This window comes from Protopterus annectens, chromosome 1.part1 (assembly GCF_019279795.1).
Source record: "Protopterus annectens isolate FY-2018-M chromosome 1.part1, PAN1.0, whole genome shotgun sequence".
Taxonomy (NCBI): domain Eukaryota; kingdom Metazoa; phylum Chordata; order Ceratodontiformes; family Protopteridae; genus Protopterus; species Protopterus annectens.
The window spans coordinates 155,865,680-155,892,535 of NC_056726.1; the positions used below are offsets into that span (position 1 = coordinate 155,865,680).

Sequence of the window (26,856 nt, forward strand, 5' to 3'; positions counted from 1 at the left end):
GAAGACAGACATGGGAGGGTGGGACTGAGAGGCTGATGCTGGCTTGCTCATCAGTGGGAGGAGAGATTATTGCTTCCAGCCAGGTTATCACTACCACCATGCAAGGCAAAATCTGCAGGCAACTGATGAAGGTAGCCCTCTGAAATGGAAGGGGGGGGGGCATAGCTGGGCTTTCCAAGAGCTGTAGATGTTCATGTAAGCTACCAGGGTTAGGGGGATAGGGCCAAAAGCAGAACAGCCTTGGTGGCTGTTAGAATGATGCCTTTGTGATCATCTCTTGTCTCTCAGGGAATGGATGGGTTAGGTAAAAGTTTCTGCCTGAGAAGAACAGGTGTGCCAGTAGATCTCAGGGAGATAATGGCTGGCATCAGGCAGCAAGGAACAAAAAAGAAAAACAAAATATCAACCAGATTGCTAAAGGAAATGCATCTTGTATGGCTGCATATTGGCAAGTAGAAGTATAGCAAACATATTGTATATTATACCATTTAAACTGTATTATATTTTTAGTAAAGCATGTGTAGTATGTAGTGAAGGAGGCCTGGAACATAAGATACTTCATGTGGTGACAGTTAAGCTATATCACTGGAGCTGCTTCTATGCAGGGAAGGAAGGCTGGCACATAAGATAGTCCATGCAGTGACAATTAAGCTGTATCAGATCAGTGCAGTAGAGGTGCTTCTTTTCTTCTGCCCTACATGTGGTCCCTCAGTCAAACTGTGGAGATAAAGATTTTCAGTCATTGGGTCCAATCTTACTTCGTACATAAAGAAGTGAAGAAGTTACTTTGCCCAGATCCCTCTACAGGGAAAGACAGTCCACAACTGGCCCTCAGGCCTACTTTATGCATTTCTGCCCTTTCAGAAAGCCAAGTGGTTCAAGGTCAAAGTTATTCTTATTGCTCCTTTTTGGCCCAAGCAGGTTTGGTTCCCTTTCCTCAGACTTTGGCAAATACACCCACCTTGGGTGTTGGGCATTTGTCCAGACCTTCTATGTCACCCATTAAGCCAGCCTAACTGGGACCTGGAAACACTGAAATTAATTGCGTGGTTACTCCAGTTTTAATGGTGGCCAGGGACGGCAGGTTATTTGCCCCCATTTATCCAGATCTTGCCCTCTTCACAAAAACAGAATACCAGAAACATTTATTTTAGTAAATGTAAAAGATTTACCATATGGTCCTCCTCTAAAGATTTAGACCCCTCTTCTGCCCCTCTGCCATCAATTTTAGATTTTCTGGCAGATTTGTTTAGGTGCAGGTAGTAGCCCTTTCCAGTTTTCATGTTGGGCAGACTCATACTGCTGTTACTTCTCTAAAAATATCCAAGGCCTTTTAGAAGGGAAATTTTCTTTTAAAGCTGTCACACTGAGGATCCGGTTTCACCATTGGACATTCCTGTTATGTTTCAGGCTTTGACAAGGGCTCCATTTGAACCTGCTGCTACTGTGAATCTAAAATGTCTTTCTTTGTAAGAATGTGATTTTGGTGGCTATCACATCTGCAAGAAGAATTTTTGGAATTGCAGGCCTTATCATGTAAACCTCCTTATTTAGTTTTCCATAAAGATAGAATGTCTTTGAGAACAAATCCCCACTTTTTCTCAAAGGTGGCATCAGAAGGAAATCTTATCCAAACTATCAATCTGCCAGTGTTTTTTTTCAAAACTCTTTAACAAAGGGGAATATACCTTGCATCTTCTAGATGTTCACTGTCAACTCAGTTTTATATCATGGGACAAAGGGTATCAGAAAATCTGATCAGCTCATGCTTGTCTTTTCAAGAGCTAAGTTTGATGAGGGGATTTCTAAAGTAATTCTGTCCAGGTGATTTTCTGCTTATTCTCTATGGGAGTAGCTAGTGGGCAGTTTGACTCCAGATGATTTGACCCCAGTTATATAAAATAATTAAATCAAAAGGTGCTTCAACAAAGTATTTGTTTAAGGGTGTGCACACATATGCAACCAGCTTATTGTACGTTTTTTATTTTTTTATATTTTTCCCCTAACATATTTGTTTGTTTTTCAGTTGAATTGTACAGATTATAGGTCACATTAAAGGTGGGAAAAGTTTTGAAATAATTTATTGCGGATTTATGTTTTTATATCACAAACACCTGGCATTGTAACAGGAGTGTGTACAGTTTTTATATCAGTTGTGTATGTGTGTGTGTGTGATTGTATATATATATATATATATATATATATATATATGTATATAGATATATATAGGTTTACTATCATTTCCTCAAACCAACTTGGTTTGAGTGTTCATTTGTCTGAATCAACTGATCGGAAATCACAACACAGGACACAAAAAATTTAGAATGCAGCATTTCGGTAAAGTTGAAATCTCGAAAATGTCAACTTTACTGAAAATGCTGCCCTTCCGCTCAACAATAACAAAACACTTTTGCAGGGGGGCAAGGCCCTCTGCACCCCACACACTCCTACTTATATATATAAACTCCGAGATCGCACTACAGTGAGGGAAATGGTACATGTTCGACCCCCACTATAGTGCACACTAGCATTCACTGTTGTGCATTTCAAAATTTTTTTTTTAGTTTTTTTCTGGATGCCGAATTGGGCAATCGGGCATATAGAATATATCCGATCGCCCTTTCGATAGTAAACCTATATATATATATATATATATATATATATATATATATATATATATATATATATATATATATATATATATATATATATATATATATATATATACATAGATATATAGGTATATCAAGGTAGATAAGTAGAACTACAGATATGTGCATGTATATACATACATATATATATATATATATATAGAGAGAGAGAGAGAGAGAGAGAGAAAGAAATAAAGAGATACATACAAATAAACATACACACACATATATCAAGATAGGTAGATAGTTGTATACTGTCTGTAAACACACTTTATGAAATGTATCGTTAGCCTGAATTTTTGTAGTCTTTTTCCTGTTTGGCTATATTTTTTTATTGAAAGGCCCTTCCATTAATGTTCCTAAAGTGTATTTATTCCTTGACTTTGTAAAAATAAATCTATTTCTTGCTGCCATTTCTCATCATCTTTGAGTCACCTTTTGGATGGGTTGAAGTAAAAGTAAATGCAGAGCAGCACTTCACTGCAGCAAACTTTGAAAAATGACTGTACTGCAGTCTTCTCTCTTCACTGGCACATATGTGTGCAATAAACTAGCTCAGTTGCTACATCCTATTTGTTTACTTTAAAGCTAAGTATGTTTATGCTGTGGTCTCTTTTTCTGATACATGATAATATTAATGGGCAGGCAGTGGCATTAGCTGTTCTAAAAAATGTTTGGAAAGAAGAATGCAGCCACAGCTTGTTAATGCGCATGATTGCTGGTGCATGTAAAGGAGAGTTTGCAGGAAAAACATCAGCCTTTGTCAGAAAAGCCAAGAAGTATAGATCTTGTTTATTGATGCCGTACTTCCCACCAACATGAAAGTTCATTGTGAATAAGCTTGTCAGCAAATAACAAGTATTGATGCCCTTTGTTTAGTACTGGCACTGAACTAATCAGTACATGAGATTTTATATAGCTGAACAGTACAAAGATTACCTGTGAAAACACATGGTTTCAAATGCAGTGAAAAATTACTAGTGCAGTATTCACAACACTGTTATCAGGCTGTCAGAAGAAAAGTGGGTTTTCAGTATCAGGAAGCAACAAGAAAGAATTTTCTCTCTCCAAAGGAAGTATTGCTTCAAATCATTTGCATGATTCATCTTAATTACCACCCTTGGTTTGCTGGTTTACAAAATAAATAGTATGCCATACCTAAACAGTAAAAGCACTGCTGTTATTTATGTCACTTTTCAACAGATTAAATGGAGTAATGTGGGTGGGAAACAGGGAAACATCTCTGGAACGTGCACTGTTGTGATCTTTCTTTGCCAGATTATTTGATTTTTGATCTTCAAGCATCTTTTACATCCTTGCAGGCTATCTAAATTGTTTACATTCTAATAAGCCTTGCATAAACTCATCAGTATTTGCAGAATAAAGATGTTAAAACATTATATGTGAAGTTTGCCCTTAGAAGAAAAACTACTGTAGCAAAAAAAAAAAAAAAAAAAAGAAAAAAACTTTAAAAAGTTTTAGTAGTGTGGCAGTGCTTCTAAAGATTTTCTAGGCCAGATTCATGAAGAAGTTATTTCCATGCTGCAAATGATAGCACACCGTTTTGTACTCATTAAATGGCCAAAGAAATCATGTAGAACCCCCAAACAAAAGTAAACAGCACGATATGGTAATTAAATGATAAGCAGCTGAAATACATGCAAAATATCCAGTCCAGTATGGCAGAACTATTCAGGAAGGTTTAATGTAACCATATAGATGTGGTGTGGCCCTTGGCTGTGAACACAAAAGCCTATTCAAATAGAGCCACCATCACACTTGGAAGAAAAAGCAATGTTAGTGGCTGCTGCAGCTCTCTTGCATCTGGAACAGGCTCAAATTTATGCTGCCGATGGTGCAGCTAGACCTCATCCAAGGAGAAGAAAGGTATTCAGACCCCATTTAATATATCGTGGACTGCATGATAATGAAATAGTAGAGCAATACAGAGTTGATAGAGATAGTACAGGAAATCTGCAACATCTGCCACCCCCACCTCAGACCCAGGGGAAATCAAGGGGAACCTATACCAGTGGTAACTAAGGTATGTGCAGCATTAAGGATATTAATAATTGGTACATTCCAGAGACCCACAGGGGATATGCTAGTGTTTTCACTAGCCTTAGCTTCCAAAATATTTCACCAGTATCTAAATGCTATGCTACAATATACTAGGAGGTACATCTGTTTTCCAAGCACACATGAGGAGAGAGCAAGAACAGTGCAGGAACTGTATGCTGTAGCTCACTTCCCTGACGTTATGGGGACCATAGACTGCATTCACATAGAAATAAAGGCTCCACCTGGTGAACAGCAAAGGACATTCATCAACAGAATGGGGTTCCACTCAGTCAACTGCATGCTTGTCTGTAATGACCGAGGGATCATCCTCAATGTGTTTGCAGGACAACCCAGGCAGTTATTATGACTCACACATATGGCACGCATCACAGCTTTACACAAAGTTTGCTAGGGGAGATGTTCCACAAGGCAATCTACTGGGTGATGCAGGATATGCACTTGAACTGTGGCTTATGACACCCATCAGAAGTGCACACACACCCACAGAAGAAGGATATTATATACATGCTTGAACTTGAAACATCACAGAGTACGTGTTTGGCATGCTGAAGTCATGTTTCCACTGTATAGACACATCGGAGGTGTCCTGCAATATGACCCAGGCACCTGTACAGAAATCATCACAGTCTGTGCCATGTTGCATGGTATCATCTAGAGGAAACAGCTACAACAGGAACAGCAAGGGTCAGGACCACACATTCCTGCACCACAGGCAGGGCCGGCACCTCCCACACATACAGTTGAGGAATCTGTGGGGAATGTCCAGCTGCAGAGGTAGCTGGCAGATGTAGGCATGCACAGTATGCTCTTGCCCTGGCTAAGAGGCAAAGGATAGCACACACACACACGCACACACGCACACACACACACACACACACACACACACACACACACACACACACACACACACACACACACTCACCACCTAAGTCTGAAAGGTTGGCGAACACACCTAGCAACTAAAAGGCAAATGATAACGCACACACTCACCAGTGAAGGAAAACGCATTACAACCTAAGCACATACAAATATTAAAAGTGATGCCAGCCAATGTCCACAAACTTTACTTAACCATGTAGCATCAGACAGAGACAGCCCAAAAGCACACCACTCCTAACTGCAGTAATGTGAAGGTAAGTGTGGAACCTGTAGTACACAAACAAATGTGCAAAAAATTAATTACCTGTATACTATCAGTCTCATACATCACAAATATATACAACCCTAAGTCAAACAAAATTGAACAAAGCCCATGGCATGATTATTATCATTCTCACAGGTTGGGAAATGCCCTAAGAACTGTCATATGTGCAGTATAGCAGCAATGAAATTTAATACTTGCATACATCACAAAACTGTTTCCATTGCATATTGAAATATATTCCAAATGTGAACACGTAAACATTGTGTGTAGAGAGCAAATATAACTTATGAAATAGTGCAGTGATTGTGGGTCCTAAATGAAAGCCAGCACTGGTAGGGTTTTTAGTAGAATATAGAACAGAAGCTGCCATTAAAAAAACAGTAATTAGTAGAGCATATAAAATATTGCATGATAGCTATAAGAATCAATCAGAATAAGTTAGAAAGGATTGGAAAGACAGCTGGGTAAACAATTCACAAAGAAGCAATGGGAGGATATATGTATGTCTCCCAAATATGCAACAAAATCTAGAAGATTTAGGATTTTTGCTTGGAAATGTTTACACAGACATTTTTATACCCCAAGTAGACTTCAGAGAATTTTTCCTCAGGTAGACAGCAAATTTTGGAGGTGTGACGGGGAAGAAATAGATACTTGGGAACATATTTTCTGGGAGTGTGGTGGGATGGCAGACTTTAAGGATGCACTGTCAGAGATGCCAGGTGGCTGCATTGGGGTGACAAGGGAAATGATTTTCTGAGCTATGATACAGAATTGGAATTTCCTAGACATGGTAAGGTATTGCTGTGTCCAATTATAGTGGCTTCCAAAAAAGCAATTACTAGAAAATCAAAATCAAAATCTAAAACAATTATATTAGAAGTAGTAGATATAGTAATAGAGATAAAACAACTACAACTCAAATCTTTAGAAAAGGGTAGGAGCAGACTACATAAGAAAAAGTGGGAATTGTGGAAAAAAATACATACAGGGGAGGATTGAGGTTTAAAAGAAGGCGGGACTTAAATTAGCTATGTGATATTTGACTAAAAGTGATTGGCTAGATTATAAGTGATGTATAATATTTGCAACTGGGAGTGTATCAGTATGGTTTGTGATGTAAAATGCTTGCAGTTAGGATTGTGTCAGTGTGGTATGTTTTCATTTAGATAAATGTATGATTGCTTATGTTGTGATGGTTAATAAAGATGTTTCTTGTTTAAAAATGGGGCATGAATTGAATAATTTATGTAATGTTGCTTACTTTATATGATGTATAGCAATATATGTGAAGTATAATGTTTGTTAATGTTAATTTGTTAGTACAGGTTTGATTACTTTTGTATAAATGTAAATTTGCCTATGTCACAAGTGATAATTCAATAAAGGTATTTTAAAAAATAAATAATGCAGTGATTTGTAAAACAATCTCCTCAAGGTAACTATTAATAATAAACGAAACAAAAACAGGAACTGCAACTGTACTAAAAATCAAAAAACACCACCAAGCAGTTAACGAAGATAGAAACTGGGACAAGTTTTTAACATTTACAGATATCGAGAGTATAGGGAACATTCCTAAGAAAATCATATACAGAAACTCCAGAAATATAGGCAACATTTTGGAAAGTAAGAATAGCTATAACAACCAAAGAATGAATAAGAAGGGTACTTACAAATGTGGACACTGTAACCAATGCTGCTATGTAATAAATGGTGAAGGACACAATATTGCAAGTAGGAACAAAATGATAATCAGTAAGGATTTTTTTAACTGTGACACTAAAGGGATAGTTTACCTTGCATATTGTGAAAAATGTGGTGCTTTCTATGTTGGTAAATCAGAAAGAGCTTTGAGGAAAAGGATTTACGAACATACATACGATATAAACACCATGAAAGAAAGTAATGCACTATACAAGCATAGCAAAGCATGTAAGGAGTACAAGTTTAAGTTCATGGTCATAGAACATTTTAAGCAAGACATTCGAGGAGGACCATGGGAGACTACAATCGAGTATAGGGAATTATGGTGGCAAGTAACTTTAAGTGCGGATAAATATCCGGGGCTTAATGAACATATATCCATTAAGCCCTTGTTAAAATTGAGAGCAGCAAAATTGTAAAATGTTATAAGATGCATTTACCATTTTTGGCCACCGGAGGTCCCCATAATCAAGAGGAATAGTTCCATAACCCCTATACATTTGTATAGAGAGTTTTAATGGTTTCAGTGTTAATATTTTTAATATTTTTAATAATCAATTTCTATTTTGATAATATAAATTCAATAATTATATTTTAAAATTTTTTTGGTTGTTAAAATCATATGTATAAGCATTATATATTATGTATCCCATTTTTTAACAGTTACCTTGACATTTTATTTTCTTAAAATGAATTGACTTTTCCTGTTGTACATACAATGCCTTTGGCTTACATAATGTATTTTTTATTCCAACAATCCTTTCATTCTCAAGAGTATTTATGTATGTTCATTTTCTAACATTTTTTAACAATTCTTCAAACAGCTTTTTAAATATTTTACCTTAATACATATTAGCTTAATAGCGATTATTTATTTATGTATTTATCTAGGGTTTTGCAATGAATTTGTAGTAAAGGTGTCTCTAGTCCTTTAAAATGTTTAAATGGGCATGATTGATTGCAAAATTGATTAATGACTGATGATATATAAATGTATCTCAACTGACTAGTTAATTGTTTCTGAGGAAGTCAAAGAAGTGGACGAAAACGCAGTGGGTGTTGTTGACTTTAAGGCGTTCAGGCTTTTATTCATTCATCCGAATAAAGTGGTTTTAACTAAGAGGATTGGATTGCAGTTATTGGGACCTTTGCTCGTGGTGGCGAGTTTCTATCTTCGTTAACTGCTTGGTGGTGTTTTTTGATTTTTAGTACAGTTGCAGTTCCTGTTTTTGTTTCGTTTGTGGTTTGGGAGGAGCGAGATGGATTCCTCGCCTACCGCAGAGCTACGTGGTTCCGAGGAAGTTGGTGAAACGCGCAAACTCATTGGTCAGCTCACTGAGTTAATTAACATTCTTACACCACTTTGTTCGGTTTTTGTGGAAAACAACGTTCATCGGAGCCGCAATTTTGATACCAGCCATGAGGGAGATGCTCGTAAAGACTGTAGAAAGCAAGGTGAGCTTATTGATCATTTTGATGGGATCGGCAGCCTTGGAACTACTTCCTTCAACCCCTCCACCACACCGCGTTTGTTACAAATGGGGAATACTGGAAGGCGAGATAGAGAACATGAGGGGAATGGCTATGGACAAATTGCGGAAGGAACAGGTACTGTTTTTAATGATGGGGCATCTAATAAAGCCCAAGAAACTATTGACTGGTTACGTTCTAAACCTGCTGTGGTTTTTCATAGTAACGGCAACAATAATGGGACTAATGTGCTTGATGGGTCCTATAAGCACAAGTTACAGAATCTAAGTAATCTAATGTTCAAATATAGATCCTTAATCATTGAAAATGAATATTTGAAGGAGTGCTTAGATAAGGAGATAGTGCCTAAGGGCCTGCGTGTTTTTAAATTTCCCAATAATGTTTTATATGAATCTGATTACTATAAAGAGTTAGTTAATATTTTTAATAATTGTGGACTTGAAGTGCTCAAGCTAATTATTAAGGAAAATGTAAGAGTACAAGAATGTATACAGAAGGATATAGAATTGTTGGACAAATATATTAAACAGGATTTGATGTTCAGTTTACATGAAGAAAGGGCTAAGTATTATGACCTAAGAAAAAATATTGATCACAAGTGTAATGACCTCATTCAAAGGAAAATTAGAAAGTTGGATAGGGATATTCATGATTACAATTTACACATCAGTTATCCAAAACCACGGAGGTATATTAACAGTTATTATGAGAGTGGTGGTAATAGACTTAATGAAAATAATGAAGAGTCTGAAGTAATTGAGCTCGGCATGGACAATGAACATTTTGGGGGGGTTGAAAGGGACTATGATGAGGAATACCCACCCTTACGCAGATCTGAAAGATTGCTTAACAAACAAGGACAGTCAAATGGAAATTTTCAATGGAGGGGAGGAAGAAGGGGGAGAGGGAGATTTTGAGAGTCCCCTGCCCAGACCTCCCTGGTGAATCTGACAATATTATAGTGGATCAAAAATGTCACACCTTTAATAATTTCAGTATCTACAACTTTAGTAATATTAAGTTGGAGAAAGAACACTTTGCTCTTTTTTCCAAAGGCTTGAAATTCATTCCCAATCACAAGGGGGACATTGCTAAGAGTCTGTTGGATATCAAATTATTTCTAAGGAAGGTTAACTTTAAAATCATGTGGCCTCATAGTAAAAGTGATGAAGGTGAAATGTTAAAAAAGAGAAGTATATATAACCCTCCCTTGCATCCTCAAATCAAGAATTTTGAGAGGGTGTTAGAAAGTGAAATTAGGAAGCATAGTGATGGGAATTCATGGCATACCAATATTTCCAACAGAGAAAAAGAATTGTTGTATGAAATAAGGAATAGACAAGACGTAAGAGTCATGAAACCTGATAAAGGTGGAGGAATTATTCTCATGGACTATATTTTGTATGACAGCAAAATTTACACATTGTTATGGGATGAAGAGAGATATGACATTGTCTCGAAGAATGAGATCAATATAGCCTATCACAGAATAGATACAGCACTATATGATATGTTGCATGAAGGACTAATAAGTCCTAGTAGTTATAATTTTTTAAAAGTGGACCAGCCTAGAATCCCTACAATTTTCGGTATTCCGAAAATTCACAAAGATAAGGATGATCCTCCACTTCGACCCATAGTTTCTGCAGAGGGGTCGAAGACACAAACTCTTGCAAAATATGTAGATTTAAAGTTAAAGCCGCTATGGATAGAAAGACCACAGATTCTGAGAGATTCTTGGGATTTGCTAAAGGATCTCAACTCATGTAATTGGCAGAATGACATATTGTTTGTGACTATAGATGTCGTCGATTTGTTCTCCTCCATCCCTTATGAGGAGGGCAAAGTTATGCTGGAGGAAATAGTCTTTGCGTATGAAGGAATGACTAGAAATGATAAGTTAGCCAGTCTATGGCTCATGGATTTGATACTGAAAAATAATTATATATTTTACAAAGGAGAATTTTTTCAGCAGGTTAAGGGTGTGGCTATGGGGGCCGCTTGTGCCCCCACGTATGCCAACCTTATCTTGGCATATTGGGAAGAGAAATATGTTATTGAATCTGAATATAAAAGTTGTTGGATTTTATACAGGAGATATCTGGACGATATAGTGATCCTGTGGACTGCTGGAAGAGAAAGGCTAAATGAGTTCCTAATTTATATCAATGGTACCACCAGTTTTTTAAGATTCACACATAATAGCTCTCCAAATAATTTGATTTATCTGGATGTGGAATTATATAAATGGGAAGGAGAATATGCAACTAGGGTTTTTAGAAAACCCACCTATTGTAATTCCTTCCTACACTTCCAAAGTGCTCATCCAAAACATTGTAAGAGGAATATCATAAAGGGGCAGTTGGTCAGAGGTAGCCGAATGACAAGTTTAGACAAGGATTTTCAAGTTGAATGTGAATTGTTAGGAAAAATGTTCACAGAGAGAGGCTACCCTAATAATTTTGTCCAACTTATAACTAAAGAAGTGTCAGAAGGAAGGAAAAATAGATTTGCACCTATCTACAAAGGACAGAATAGAGGTGCTTGTGGGGGGGAAACAAGGATCAATGATAATAATCAAAATAAAAATAACAATCAAAATAACGCTGGTCCTACTGAGTTTTCCCAGGCATTAATTTTGGAGTACAATGGCATTAACAATACAATTAGTAAAATTTTTTTTAAAGAATGGGACAAGTTTTTAACATTTACAGATATCGAGAGTATAGGGAACATTCCTAAGAAAATCATATACAGAAACTCCAGAAATATAGGCAACATTTTGGAAAGTAAGAATAGCTATAACAACCAAAGAATGAATAAGAAGGGTACTTACAAATGTGGACACTGTAACCAATGCTGCTATGTAATAAATGGTGAAGGACACAATATTGCAAGTAGGAACAAAATGATAATTAGTAAGGATTTTTTTAACTGTGACACTAAAGGGATAGTTTACCTTGCATATTGTGAAAAATGTGGTGCTTTCTATGTTGGTAAATCAGAAAGAGCTTTAAGGAAAAGGATTTACGAACATACATACGATATAAACACCATGAAAGAAAGTAATGCACTATACAAGCATAGCAAAGCATGTAAGGAGTACAAGTTTTAGTTCATGGTCATAGAACATATTAAGCAAGACATTCGAGGAGGACCATGGGAGACTACAATCGAGTATAGGGAATTATGGTGGCAAGTAACTTTAAGTGCGGATAAATATCCGGGGCTTAATGAACATATATCCATTAAGCCCTTGTTAAAATTGAGAGCAGCAAAATTGTAAAATGTTATAAGATGCATTTACCATTTTTGGCCACCGGAGGTCCCCATAATCGAGAGGAATAGTTCCATAACCCCTATACATCTGTATAGAGAGTTTTAATGGTTTCAGTGTTAATATTTTTAATAATCAATTTCTATTTTGATAATATAAATTCAATAATTATATTTTAAAATTTTTTTGGTTGTTAAAATCATATGTATAAGCATTATATATTATGTATCCCATTTTTTAACAGTTACCTTGACATTTTATTTTCTTAAAATGAATTGACTTTTCCTGTTGTACATACAATGCCTTTGGCTTACATAATGTATTTTTTATTCCAACAATCCTTTCATTCTCAAGAGTATTTATGTATGTTCATTTTCTAACATTTTTTAACAATTCTTCAAACAGCTTTTTAAATATTTTACCTTAATACATATTAGCTTAATAGCGATTATTTATTTATGTATTTATCTAGGGTTTTGCAATGAATTTGTAGTAAAGGTGTCTCTAGTCCTTTAAAATGTTTAAATGGGCATGATTGATTGCAAAATTGATTAATGACTGATGATATATAAATGTATCTCAACTGACTAGTTAATTGTTTCTGAGGAAGTCAAAGAAGTGGACGAAAACGCAGTGGGTGTTGTTGACTTTAAGGCGTTCAGGCTTTTATTCATTCATCCGAATAAAGTGGTTTTAACTAAGAGGATTGGATTGCAGTTATTGGGACCTTTGCTCGTGGTGGCGAGTTTCTATCTTCGTTAACTGCTTGGTGGTGTTTTTTAACTATTAATAATGCTGTATCTGTATCCAATAAGACTCCCCTCCTTCCACTTCCACAACTACACCATGACTTTCCTATAGTGTAGATTCAGCCAACTGAGCACTACGAAGATGCAGATGAGGTAAATCACTAGCATTCCTGAATACCAAAAAAAAAAAAAAAAAATCGCTTGGTGTAGGGGATGCAAATATAGTGTAGGTAGCTGCACAATTGCATGCTCACACCGTAGGACTGCAGGGAGGAGCAATAATAATTGTAAGCTTCTAATGGCTTGTAGCTGTTTCTGATTGCTCTGACAACAAAGCAATACTGCAATGACTGTTCTCTCTGAAGTGTTTATATCATGCAAAGTAGACTTGAAATAACAAGATGTAAGCACCTTGAGAGCTATGAGAACAGCCTTAATGACATTGATATCCTTGTATTAGGAGAACACTGTCCAGCCACTGCTTAAAATCTGTCTGAAATGCTGATTATCTATATTACACATTGAAACAAAGATGCAAATAAATGGCTATGACATTGCATTTCTGTAGTTAAGCTTAGAGGAGGGGGAAGATGGTCAGAAAATAAAGAGAATATGTAGCTAGCAATGTTGGCAACCTGATATTAAAATGTTGTGAACTATTATTACTGTAAAGTATTGGTCAATATGGCATTGATGAAGGCATGTTTAAGCAAATGAGAAAGTATAATTTTCTCATCCTGTGTTGGTAGCAAAAAGGGATAAGAAACTCAACTGTGTGTACTGTCATTGCAGGGCTCAATTTCAGGTAGTGTAGTGTCTGACAGAGTTAATGCATATTTTGTGAGCATGTGATCAGTTTGTACCTCACACAGACCTGGGACACTTCACAATCCCACCTTTTCATATTTATAACCCTAAACATTTTATTACAGAAAAAAAAGGCTTTCTGCTTTTCCCGGTTAGGGGTCGCCACAGCGGAACTCCGGTCCGCTCATGATTGGCAGTGGATTTTTACGGTGCCGATTTGCCAGCCCAATGCCCAACCTTCAACGAAGGCATGCCCATTCACGCTCACACCTACCTGCATTTCTTTAACATCACTGGACTGTGGGGAGGACATGCAGACTCCACACAGAAAGCACTCAAGCCGAGAATCGAATGGGAAAACCTCTTGCTGTCAGGTGGCAAAGCTAACCAAACAACTGTCTATTATTTTTTTTCTTTTTTTATGTTTATTTGTGGGCTTTTTGGCAGAGCACACTATTGACTGGCACTACTTTTTTATATACTATTTCTTTGATTTCTGATTTCTTTTTATTAAAAGTTTAAAAAACAATTAGCAATGTGAGACATTAAAAACATTTAAAAGAAGTTATAACTATAAAAACAAGATTTCATGCCAACCAATAATAACAACTATTTACAGAGGTGTCTACAAAACAATAGAACATTATGAAAACTGTTTTAACATGAGTTTTTTTTAAATATTATCATCTATATCTTCTAATAGTTCTTTATATTTCAGCCAAGCATTATAATAAGAGGTGGTTCTGTCAGTTCTTGTCTTGATTGTAATTAATTTAAGTTGATGTACATTACTGGCAATGTTCTTAAATTCTTTCAGTGTAGGAGTAGAGTCATTCTTTCAATTAATAAGTTGCTTTCCATAGTAAATATACTCCATATAATATGACATTTTGTTGAGGTAGCACGTACAAAAGTTTTCACATCAAATAAAACCAAAGATTTAGTTAACTTGAATTTATCTTTAAAAATAGCTTGTAATACATAATTTATATTTACCCAAAATAGTTTGAGTAATGTACAATCATAAAACATATATTGCCAACCAAATTTTATATTTGATTTACACCTGCAACATCCAAGCACTTTTTATAAATTAATTCAACTTTATGTCATGTGATAAAATTCCTATGCATAAATTTCCAGAAGAATAATCTCCAGTGTAATGAAAGAGTAGTTTGTTTTTATGATGACAGTATTAATTTCCTATTGTCTTCACTTGGAGAGTTTTTATTGACTAACCTAAAATGATCCCAATAGTTTTTTTTTTACAATATGTTTTTGTGTTTTTAACTATTTTATATATTTTAGATAAACTTCCCTTTCTAATTGCACTATAGCTTTTAAGCTAATTAAAGATTCAGTAAGTTTAAGAACTGTGATTTATACTGTTGGTTGCATTAGCTTAATTTTATGATTGATAAATTGTCTACAAATTTGTATAGCTAACCACATTTCTCCATTAATGTCAAACTTATTCAGGATATATTTAGTAGAATGTACTTTTCCATTATGTATCAGTTGATACCAAAATATATATTTTTTCTTTTTAAGTTTTACCATTTTTGATAAATTAAATGTATTAATGCTATCCTGCATAAAAACTATAGGGTATAATAAGAATAACCATGGATTATATTCAGGAATTTTATATATAACATTTTTAAATGGATTTAACATATTACAAATATAACAGGAGTTAACCGGTTTGCTTTTATTTTTCAGAGAAATATTCTCATCTGAAGTAGTTTACTTCATTTGGTCTTCAATCTGTGGGTACTGGATCTGTATTTGATCCAAGCCAGCAAATTCACTAGCATCTGCTCCAAGCTCCTCCCCTTACCTATAATGCACCTCTACTACCTTTCAACCCTCAGATCTTGTTTGTCATGGCTTGCCTGAAGCATCGTGATCTCATGATCTCTGAGTTAGTGAGTGGGTTATTGATTTTTAAGCAGCTTTTTTCTAAACAATTTTGAGTGTAGGTGGTTAGTGTAGGTTCCCTCTCCTCCTCCTCCCCTCGCTGGTGCGTCATGTATTAAAACTTTTATTGTAGTTTTTAGTGTTAGTTTGTTAGTGTCCATTGCTTCCCCTTCCCCCTCAGTGTTTTGTGTGACTTGAGTGTGTGGTGAGTGGTTTGAGTGAGAAATAGGTACCTTTTCCTCTCCTTTTCCTTTTCTAGTGTGAGTTGCTTGCATAGAGACATGGCTGACCCCAAGCCTGTTTTCAAAAGGTGCAGAGTGTGGCCATAAATTTTCTCCTGTAGATGGCCACACTCTTTGTGTGATGTGCTTGGGCATTGCCCATTTGAGTACGGATTGTACTATTTGCGCAGGTTTTAATCCGGCACTATCAAGGACAGGAAGGCTAAGTTGGCCCTGAAAGGCCTTCTTTCCACTTCTGAGGCAGTTGCCTCATCCACTGCTTTGGTCACAGCAGCTGCTGTGGCCACCTCTCCTTTCTCTGTTGCCCTTTCTTCTCCTCCCTCCCAGGTTGGGACTCAACCTCCCATTTTTAAGCCTGTGGAAGTGGAGTGGAAAAGGGGAAGAGAAAAGGAGAGAGAGCACAAATCAAACAAGCCAGAGAAATGTAAGAGGTCTCTGGACCTTCCCTCTCCAGCGAAAAGTTAGACTAGGATCCGTGACTCCCCTCGGCTCCGATCTCCAAGATTTTCCCTGGAGCTGGAGGAGACACTTCCTCCATCTAGGACCTCGGTTCCTCGACCAGCCAGGTCGGAGTCCATGACCTTGTTGAGATCCATGCGTAGCTTATCGGAAGTTGACATGGATAAAATGATGAGGAGGTTCTTTCGTACTCAGATTCAGATGGAGGTCTTGCCAGCCCCCTTTCCATCTGAGGGGGAGCTTGCTTCCTTTTTTCACACCAATTTCTCCTTCTCCAATCCGTCCTTTGGGTTCAGAGTACTCGGATCCATGGATGGCCTTAGTCAGGGGGTAGGCACTGATGGTACCTGCTTTCTCGATGCCGACAGCTGCTTGGATTGTGTCGGATCCAACCAGTTTGATCCAAGTGACTCTCGGAGCCAGAGCTTGGGTGTCGGATCCGAGGGAGTGGAACTTTTTTCATCGGCTCCGGCATTGTCGGGCCAAGTTCTCTCCCTCAGACCTCTGTCCACTTCGGGTCTGACGCCGATTCTCATGTTGGATCCCAGGAGAGTGGCTTCCTTATTTGTACCCCAGGAGGCTCATTCTCCCTCGGCGTTCAACGTGGTAGAAAGCGTTCTCTCCACTGGATCGAGACCCTTGACTATCTCGTCGGATTCCGCCCCAAACCTCTTGGCTCTGTCTATGAATCCCATCATTTTACCAGAGAGACAGCCCATGCTTGAGGAGCCCTAGAAAGTTCCCCCTGAGGAACAAGTGGCTTGCGAGTTCCCCTGGAGAGCCTCACCAGAGATGTGCCTCGCAAGCATACGTGTAAGAGGAGGCACTTGGATTCCCACGTGTCCTTCACCGAGGACATGGATTTGGATGATGGGGAAGGTTCCCCCAGGTCACCTCTTGAGGATGTCTCCTTTGGAGACATCATGGAAATTCTATGCCAGTGGGGTGGTTGGTCTGCCCCAAACCTTCTGATGAAACCATGTTCCTGGAGGCTTTCAGCATGGGCCCATCTACTTCCTGTGTATCCCATCCCGCAGATTCCCTGGTGGACCTGGTCACCTCAAGGTCCTGGAAGGAGCCGGACACTGTGGAACCAATCCCTAAACATTTTAATAAGATCTTGAGTCCACCATCAGATAGACCAGCATGGAACAAGGGCTCACTTGTAGATGCTATGGTGGTAACAGCAGCCACAAAAAAGGAACTAGCCCAAGAGAGTTCCTTGGTTCATCCCCCTGACCGAGAGTCGCAGATGATGGACTGCTTAGGGACGTGGGTTTATGTGTCAGCAACCTTGCCCGTCAGGGTGCTGAACTACCTGGCCCACGTCACAAGACTCCTGTGTGCCCTGGTCAAGGAACTAGTTGAGTCTCCCCCTAAGTCTATGTCGCAGGAGGACAGGGACTCATTCTCCGCGAGGATGGCCACTTTGAAAGCAGTCTCCAACATGTCCATGCAACTCCTCTCACATGCTACTGAAGGAGCGACTAGGGCAGCTGGGTCCGGTGTGTCCATGAGGCGCAACGCCTGGCTCAGACTATGTCAGTTTTCGGAACCTTTCAAGGTGTCTTTTGCCAATGCCCCTTATGACTGCTCTACTCTTTTTGGTAAGACCATCAAAAAGACTTTAGTCCAGAGTGAGAAGGATGGGAAGATACTGTCTGCCATCAGAGTCCGCTTCTCAAACCTGCAAAGATCCTTTTCCCGGAATCAGAGAGGGCAAAAGAAGATGTGGTTCCGGAAGTCACAGTATTCCCGGGACACTCAGGGCTCTTTTTCCCCCAGATGCAGAGGGAGACAGGATAGATGCCGGCTCAGAGGCAGAGGGGGGGTCTGAAGAATTTTGGATCTCAAGAACCTTTCTTGGACAGGCCTGGACAGCAACCCTGAGGGATTGCCCGACTGCTCTACTCTGGAGGAAGTTGGGGGATGATTGTTATTGCACCTGGTGGCATGGGAGTTCATAACATCAGACCGCTGGGTGCTTTAGATCATATCCAGAGAATACTCTATCCCCTTTGTGGTTCCTCCCAATCACCTCCTGGATGTGCCATCCATGCAAATACAAAGGAAATCTCCAAGCTGCTAGGAAAATGAGCCATCAAACCTGTCCCCCCAGATCAGTCCGGATAGGGCTTCTACTCCCGGTTCTTTTTGGTGCCAAAGAAAATGGGGGACTTAAGGTCCATTCTGGACCTACCTACCCTGAACCTGTCAATTGTCAAAGAAAAATTCCGGATGGTCACACTACAGTCCATCATGCCGTACTTGCAAGAGAGCAACTGGATGTGCTTGTTAGACCTCCAGGATGCCTACTATCACATAAAGATGCACAGAAGCTCCAGGAGGTTACTCCACTTCTGTTTAGGAGTCAATCATTACCAGTTTCGAGCCCTACCCTTTGGTCTCACCACAGCCCCCAGGGTGATCTCCAAAGTGATGATGGTAGTAGCAGCTCACCTGAGGCTTCAAAGGTTTCAGGTCTATCCGTACCTGGAAGATTGGCTCCTCACTGCTCCCACCAGGTGTCTATTTTCTCAAACCAGGGATTATTTCTTAAAGCTCGCTCTGCAATTAGGGATTACAATCAACGCATCCAAATCACTTCTAAATCCTGTCCAGGTGATAGACTACATTGGGGCAAGGACAGACACCTTACAGTGCAAAATCTTCCTGACCACGGAGAGGGTACAAAACCTGAGGATGCATGTCTCCTTGATCTACCATTCTAATATTCCCTCAGCAGAATCAGTGTTGAGGGCCTTAGGTTCAATGGCAGTGACCATAACACTCCTTCCATGCACCCAATTACATACAGTGTATACATACTACAGTGGACACTAGCGGTACAATGGTCCCTGTTGGAACTTCCATTATTGTATCCTTTACACAAGCCACAGTGACCATGGATGCCTCCCAACTCGGTTGGGGGGAGCATTGTTTGGGCAGGACAGTCCAAGGCCTGTGGTCCCCTTTCGAGACCAGCTTGCCCATAAATGCTCTAGAGATGAGGGCGGTCATTTTGGCATTGCAGGCCCTTCATGCCTTTCTTCCTCTGGGAACTATTGCAATTCAGTCAGTCAACATGTCAGTGGGCTGATATGTCAACAAACAGGGAGGGACCAGATCTTACCCCATTTGTCGCAAGGCCATAAGAGTGTGGGAATGAGCGATCTCCACCGGTCACTTTCTCATAGCAACGCACATTCTGGGATGGTCCAACATTCTAGCGGACAGGTTAAGTCAGACTATTCTGATGCCTTACGAATGGTCTCTGAATGAATCAGTAGTAGAGCAGATCTTTCTGGAGTGGGGTCAGCCTGGCTGCGATCTCTTTGCATCTCCTTCCAATGTGAAGTGCAGCAAGTTTTTTGCTCTGAAACCCCTGCTGGGGGAGTACCCCAGAGATGCTGTAGTCCATACTTGGCCTCCCAGTCTTCTGTATGCTTACCCTCCAGTACCTATTATTCTGAGGTTTCTACAGAAAGCTCGTCAACTGGGGAGCAAAGTGATCGTCATTGCCCCATTTTGGCCTCGTCAGGTATGGTTTCCCTTCCTTTGGTCTCACCTTCTGGCTCAGCCTTGGATTTTGGATCCCATTTAGGATCTGATTTCACACCCATCAGGGATTCCTCATCCGAACCTGGACAGTTTGAAGCTCACGGCTTGGCTGCTCCAGTTCCCCATGATTGCTAGGACTCCTGGATTATCTTCTTCAGTTAGGTCTATTCTAACGGCAGCTCATAAGTCTTCAACCAGGAAGATTTACTGCAGCAAATGGAAACATTTTTCCTTTTGGGCTTCTCAAAGGAGTTTAGACCCTTTCACGGTTCCAGTTTCTGCCATTCTTGATTTCCTAGCCAATATTTTACCAGATCGGTCAAGACCCGGGTTAACAATGACCGCCACCAGTACTGTTGGCCAACAGGGTACTGGCGGAAATTGGGCTACTGTTGGCCGAAGGAGGAGAAGAGGGGGAAGGCATGCCCAAAGGCAGGTAAAGGCTAGGACTGTGATAGTGAAGGTCGGAACTTTGAATGTTGGCAGTATGGCCGGTATAATGAGAGAGATAGCTGATATGATGGACCGAAGGAAGGTTGGTATATTGTGTGTACAAGAGACCAGATGGAAGGGGAGCAAGGTTAGGTGTATTGGAGGTGGGTTCAAATTGTTTTATCATGGTGTGGATGGGAGGAGAAATGGCGTAGGGGTTATCCTGAAGGAACAGTATGCTAAGATTGTTTTGGAGGTGAAAAGAGTGTCAGATAGAGTGATGTTTATGAAGCTGGAAATTTATGGTGTAATGATGAATGTTGTTAGTGCATATGCTGCACAAGTTGGGTGTACGATGGATGAGAAAGAAAAATTTTGGAGTGAGTTGGATGAAGTGGTGATGACTGTACCCAAGGGTGAGAGACTGGTGATTGGAGCAGATTTCAATGGACATGTTAGTGAAGGGAACAGAGGGGATGAGGAAGTGATGGGTAGATATGGTGTTAAGCAAAGGAATGCAGAAGGTCAGATCGTAGTGGATTTTGGTGAATACGTATTTTAACAAGAGGGAGGATCATAGGGTGACATACAAGAGTGGAGGAGGATGCACACAGGTGGATTATATCTTATGTAGAAGGGCCAGTCTAAAGGAGATTGGAGACTGTAAAGTGGTGGCAGGGGAATGTGTAGTTAGGCAGCAGAGGATGGTGGTTTGTAGGATGGCATTGGTGATCAAGAAGAGGAGGATGAGTGTGAGATCAAATGGTGGAAATTAAAAAAAGGGTAAGTGTGAGGTGGAGTTCAGGGAAGAGATAAGACAGGCAATGGGTGGCAGTGAAGAGTTACCGAATAGCTGGGTAACTACAGCAGAGCTAGTAAGAGAGATGGCTAGAAAGGTGCTTGGTGTGACATCTGGAAAGAGGAAGGAGGACAAGGAGACCTGGTGGTGGAATGAAGAAGTACAGGAGAGTATACAGAGAAAGAGGTTGGCGAAGAAAAAGTGGGATTGTCAGAGAGATGAAGAAAGTAGACTAGAGTATAAGGAGATGAGGTGCATGGCAAAGAGAGAGGTGGCGAAGGCTAAGGATAAGGCATATGAAGAGTTGTAAGAAAGGTTGGGCACTAAGGAGGGAGAAAAGGACCTGTACCGACTGGCTAGACAGAGGGACCGAGCTAGTAAAGATGTGCAGCAGGTAAGGGTGATAAAGGATAATGAGGGAAATGTACCCACAAGTGAGGATAGTGTGTTGAGCAGATAGAAAGTACTTTGAGGGGCTGATGAATGAAGAGAATGAGAGGAAGAGAAGGTTGGATGATGTGCGGATAGTGAATCATGAAGTGCAGTGGATTAGCAAGGAGGAAGTAAGGATAGCTATGAAGAGGATGAAGAATGGAAAGCGTGTTGGTCCAGATGACATACCTGTGAAAGCATGGAGGTTTTTAACTAGATTGTTTAATGCAATTTTGGAAAGTGAGAGGAGGCCTGAGGAATGGAGAAAAAGTGTTATGGTACCGATTTTTAAGAATAAGAGTGATGTGCCGAGCTTTAGTAACTACAGAGGGATTAAATTGATCAGTCACAGCATGAAGTAATGGGAAAGAGTAGTGGAAGCTAGGTTAAGAAGGGAGGTGATGATTAGTGATCAGCAGTATGGTTTCATGCCAGGAAAGAGCACTACAGATGTGATGTTTGCTCTCAGAGTGTTGAAGAAGAAGTACAGAGAAGGTCAGAAGGAGTTGCATTGTGTCTTTGTGGACTAAGTGAAAGCATATGACAGGGTGCCTACAGATGAGTTGTGGTATTGTATGAGGAAGTCGGGAGTGTCAGAGAGGTATGTAAGAGTGGTAAAAAATATGTACGAGGGTAGTGTGACAGCGGTGTGGTCTGCAGTGGGAGTGACGGATGCGTTTAAGGTGGAGGTGGGATTGCATCAAGGATTAGCTCTGAGCCCTATCTTATTTGCAATGGTGATGGACAGGTTGACAGACGAGATCAGACTGGAGTCCCCGTGGACTATGATGTTTGCAGATGACATTGTGATCTGTAGTGAGAGTAGGGAACAGGTGGAGGAGACCCTGGAGAGGTGGAGATATGCTCTAGAGAGAAGAGGAACGAAGGTCAACAGGACTAAGACAGAATATGTGTGTGTGTGAATGAGAGGGGGGATGGAGGAATGGTGAGGATGCAGGGAGTAGAGGTGATGAAGGTGGATGAGTTTAAATACTTGGGATCAACAGTTCAGAGTAATGGTGAGTGTGGAATAGAGGTGAAGAAGAGAGTACAGGTAGGATGGAGTGGGTGGAGAAGAGTGTCAGGAGTGATTTGTGACAGATGAGTTCCAGTAAGAGTGAAAGGGAAGGTCTACAAGAGGGTAGTGAGACCAGCTCTGTTATATGGGTTGGAGACAGTGGCATTGACAAAAAGGCAGGAGTCAGTGCTGGATGTGGCAGAGTTGAAGATGTTAAGATTTGCACTGGGTGTGACTAGGATGGACAGGATTAGGAATAAGTATATTAGAGGGTCAGCCCAGGTTGGAAGGTTTGGAGACAAAGCCAGAGAGGCAAGATTACGTTGGTTTGGACATGTGCTGAGGAGGGATGCAGAGTATATTGGGAAAAAGATGCTAAGGATGAAGCTGCCAGGTAACAGGAAAAGAGGAAGGCCTAAGATAAGGTTTATGGATGTGGTGAGAGATGACATGCAGGTGGTTGGTGTGATAGAGCAAGATGCAGAGGACAGGAAGAAATGGAAACAGTTGATCCGCTGTGCGACCCCCTAATGGGAGCAGCTGAAAGAAGAAGAAGAAGATTTTTCAACAAGGAGCAAACTCTTCTACTATCAAAGTTCAATTGGCAGCCATTCTTCATTTTCACATGGGTGAGAATTCTGCCTCCCTGGCCTCTTCCAGACTGCGTAAAGCCTTTATGAAAGGTACTTTCCTGTTACGCCTCCTGGTCAAGGATCCTGTTCCTCCATGGGTCCTTACTATGGTTCTTCAAGTTTTGGTCGCACAGCCTTTTGAACCTGCTGCAACCACATTTCTTAAGTTCTTATCTTTAAAAACAGCATTCCTGGTAGCTATCACCTCTGCTAAAAGGGTTTCAGAACTGCAAGCTTTGTCCATCAAAGTTCCATATATGATTTTCCATAAAGATAGGGTTTCCCTTCGGACCAATCGGTCCTTTCTTCCTAAGGTTGCATCACAAGTTAACATCAATCAAACCATTAATTTTCCTGTTTTCTTCCCAAATTTTGCTAACAAAATGGAATACAAACTCCACTTGTTGGATGTTCATAGACAGTTATGATTTTATTTACACAGGGCCAAAAACTTCTGTAAATCCGATCAATTCTTTGTGTCCTTCTCTAAATCCTTTTTGCATAAACCTATCTCCAAAGTCACTATTGCTAGGTGGATTTCCTTGTGCATCCTTCAGGTCTATAAGGATAAAGGTGTGTCTCCTCCGGGTCAGGTGAAAGCTCATTCCATTAGGTCCATGACTACCTCGGTGTCCTTTTGGTCTACAGTCTCATTGGATGATATGTGTTCTGAAACTACTTGGTCCTCATCTCATACTTTTATTTCTCATTACAAATTGGATTTGACTTCTAGAAGGAGAGCATCCTTTGGTTCTGTGGTGTTCTGGAATATCCTTCCATGAGGGCTACCCAGGAGTTTAGTAGCTGGGGACTCTGTCCCACAGGTTGAAGACCAAATGAAGTAAACTACTTCAGATAGAGAAGTTATGTACTCACCATAACGTTCCATCTGAGTAGTTCTACTTCATTTGTCTTCAACCATCCCTCCCTCCTTCCCCCTGACCTTATCATATGAACAGCCTGTTGGCTGCAGTTGTAGGTCATAAAGTATTTTTCAGGTCGTGTTATCAGTATAAGGGTCAGCAAACTAGATCTGGGGTTGGAAGGTAGTGGAGGTGTATTATGGGTAAGGGGAGGAGTTTGGCACTTGGAGCAGATGCCAGCGAATTTGCCAGCTTGGATCTGATATGGATCCGGTACCCACAGGTTGAAGACAAATGAAGTAGAACTACTCAGATGGAATGTTATGGTGAGTACATAACTTCTTTTTATCAACCATTAAAAGTTGTTACTTAATATTTTATTGTGCTGTATTGCTATCAAATAATTAAATGTTAACCACATTTTTTTCATGTATTTCTTTCAATTTAGCAGAGTAGTTAGAGTTTAGCCATAAAACTATTGTTTTTGATAACTGATGATATAGTGTATAATTCCAAACCTGAAAAGCCAATGCCTCCAGCCATCCAGCCCCTTATATGATGGTTTAATGCTAGTCTAGGTTTATTAGGAAATGAAAGAAACCTTAGAAGCAGAGAATTAAACAGTTTTATATAGTCTTTAGAAAAGAGAAAGAGATATAGATTGTATTATATATATTTTAGAAGAATAATCATTTTAATTGCAAAAAAGTTTACTCCTTTTATTAATAAGATGTTTCATGATATCTAAGCTAGTAAGATAATTAAATGATATTATATCTCTAATATCTGTTAAGATAATTCCTAAATATTTAATTTTATTGTTTTTCACCATATATTTGGAAAATTTCTTATCCGTTTTATGTGGATTACAGTATGTAAGAAGAATCTTTGTTTTATCATCATTAAAACTAAGTCCTGACATTTTCTTGAAAAATTTCTATCGAATTAAATAAAGCATGGAGCGAAAGATCATAGCCATTCAAAGCTAATAGAATATCATCTGCAAAAAGTTGTATTTTAGAATTTAAGTGATCATTTATTTGAATACCTTTAATATTTATATTTGACCTAATATAATTTGCAAATGGTTCCATAATCAATGCAATTAGTAATGTTTATAATGGGCATCCCTGTTTAGTGCCCTATGTAATTGTAATTGATTTAGAAATATATGAGCTAATTTTACATAGGCAAGAGATTTCTCATGTAGAAGTTTAATAAGCTGTATGAAATTATTTGAAAAATTATACTCTTCCAAAACAGATAATAAATATTCCCAATTAACTGACTGAAAAGCACTATTAATATCTAAAGTCACTAAGGTTAAGTTTCTATTTGTAATATTATCAAAATCAATTATTGTAATTCTTTTGATATTATCATAAAAATTTCCAGTCAGTATGAAACAAGTTTGATCCTCAATAATCAGTATGGGAAGAAATTGTTCCTTTTAGAAATATTTTTCAAACAGCAGAGAAGAAGAAAACTGCTGCTAGCTTGACACCATCTTAGCCACACCATTGACTGGCAGCATTTTGAGGCAGTGAACAAGAGTTCACTGGCCAAGGTATAAACTGAAATCTGAAATTTTCATTAGTGCAAACATGTTTGGAACAGATGCATGATATTTCTAATGAGCAAGGGATGTGCGCATACTGTATACCCGTTTCTGTGGTAGAAACTGTAAATGCAGTGACTTTGGCCCCTTTATACAGCTTTTCTGGGGTTCAAATCCATACTGTGTGACATGACTGTAGAAATTATTTCTTCAGATGTAGGAATCACTGTCATCCTCACTTTATGTGCTTATTTCTTCAGACGTAGGAATCACTGTCATCCTCACTTTATGTGCTTTTTTTTACCTTTTATGCCTTGTGCTCTTGCTAGCTGATGAGTGTTTCTCAAAAAAATGTACTTGCTTAAGGAAAAAAATGAAAAATGTTGTTTGGGTAGCCTTTTGTAGTGCAAACAGATTTAGCGGTGGTGCATAGCTGTCAGCACTTTGGACAGTGCTGAGTGGAGAAAATCCACCTGTTAACTTAGCTTTCTGTGTGGCATAAGCTATAAGTGCAGTGTCTTTAGAGATATCACACAGGTGATCCAGGATTCAAATCCAGACAACACTTTTTTTTAAATAGGGTGTCAGAATACTATTTCCAGCAATACCTTGATTAAGAAGGTAACAGTAATAAACATGGTAGAAAGTGAGTTCTCCTCTATCACTAACAAATAATCACCTTGCTTGAATTGTATGCATTATGTATTACTTTGGTTTGATTCCCACATAGGTCAATTAGCTTCTTACAGTGTGGCAATTCCAGAATGTTATGTGCTAAGTCATCTTATTTAATCTCCAAAGCATCACTAATAACAAGCCAAGCCACTGAGGCTGTCAGTGTTGACCATCTGCAAAAGAGTGTGAATATGTTCAGCATCACACATGGCAACTCTCACTGCCATGTCTCACACTTTTGTTGCTGTTTGATAAAATACTTTCCATCTGGCTTACATGTGCCTGTGTGTGCTTACCATCACACAAATACAGTTGACATGGCCATGTGTGTGTTTTCATACTAACTGTTAAATGTGA

At 39.2% G+C, this 26,856-nt stretch overlaps 1 protein-coding gene across 1 annotated transcript in view; it reads right to left on the reverse strand.

Annotated features, from left to right (window-relative positions):
• Window positions 1-26,856, reverse strand: part of GRIN2B (glutamate ionotropic receptor NMDA type subunit 2B) — a 1,340,574-nt gene that overhangs the window by 380,736 nt on the left and 932,982 nt on the right. The gene's annotated exons all lie outside the window — the stretch shown is intronic.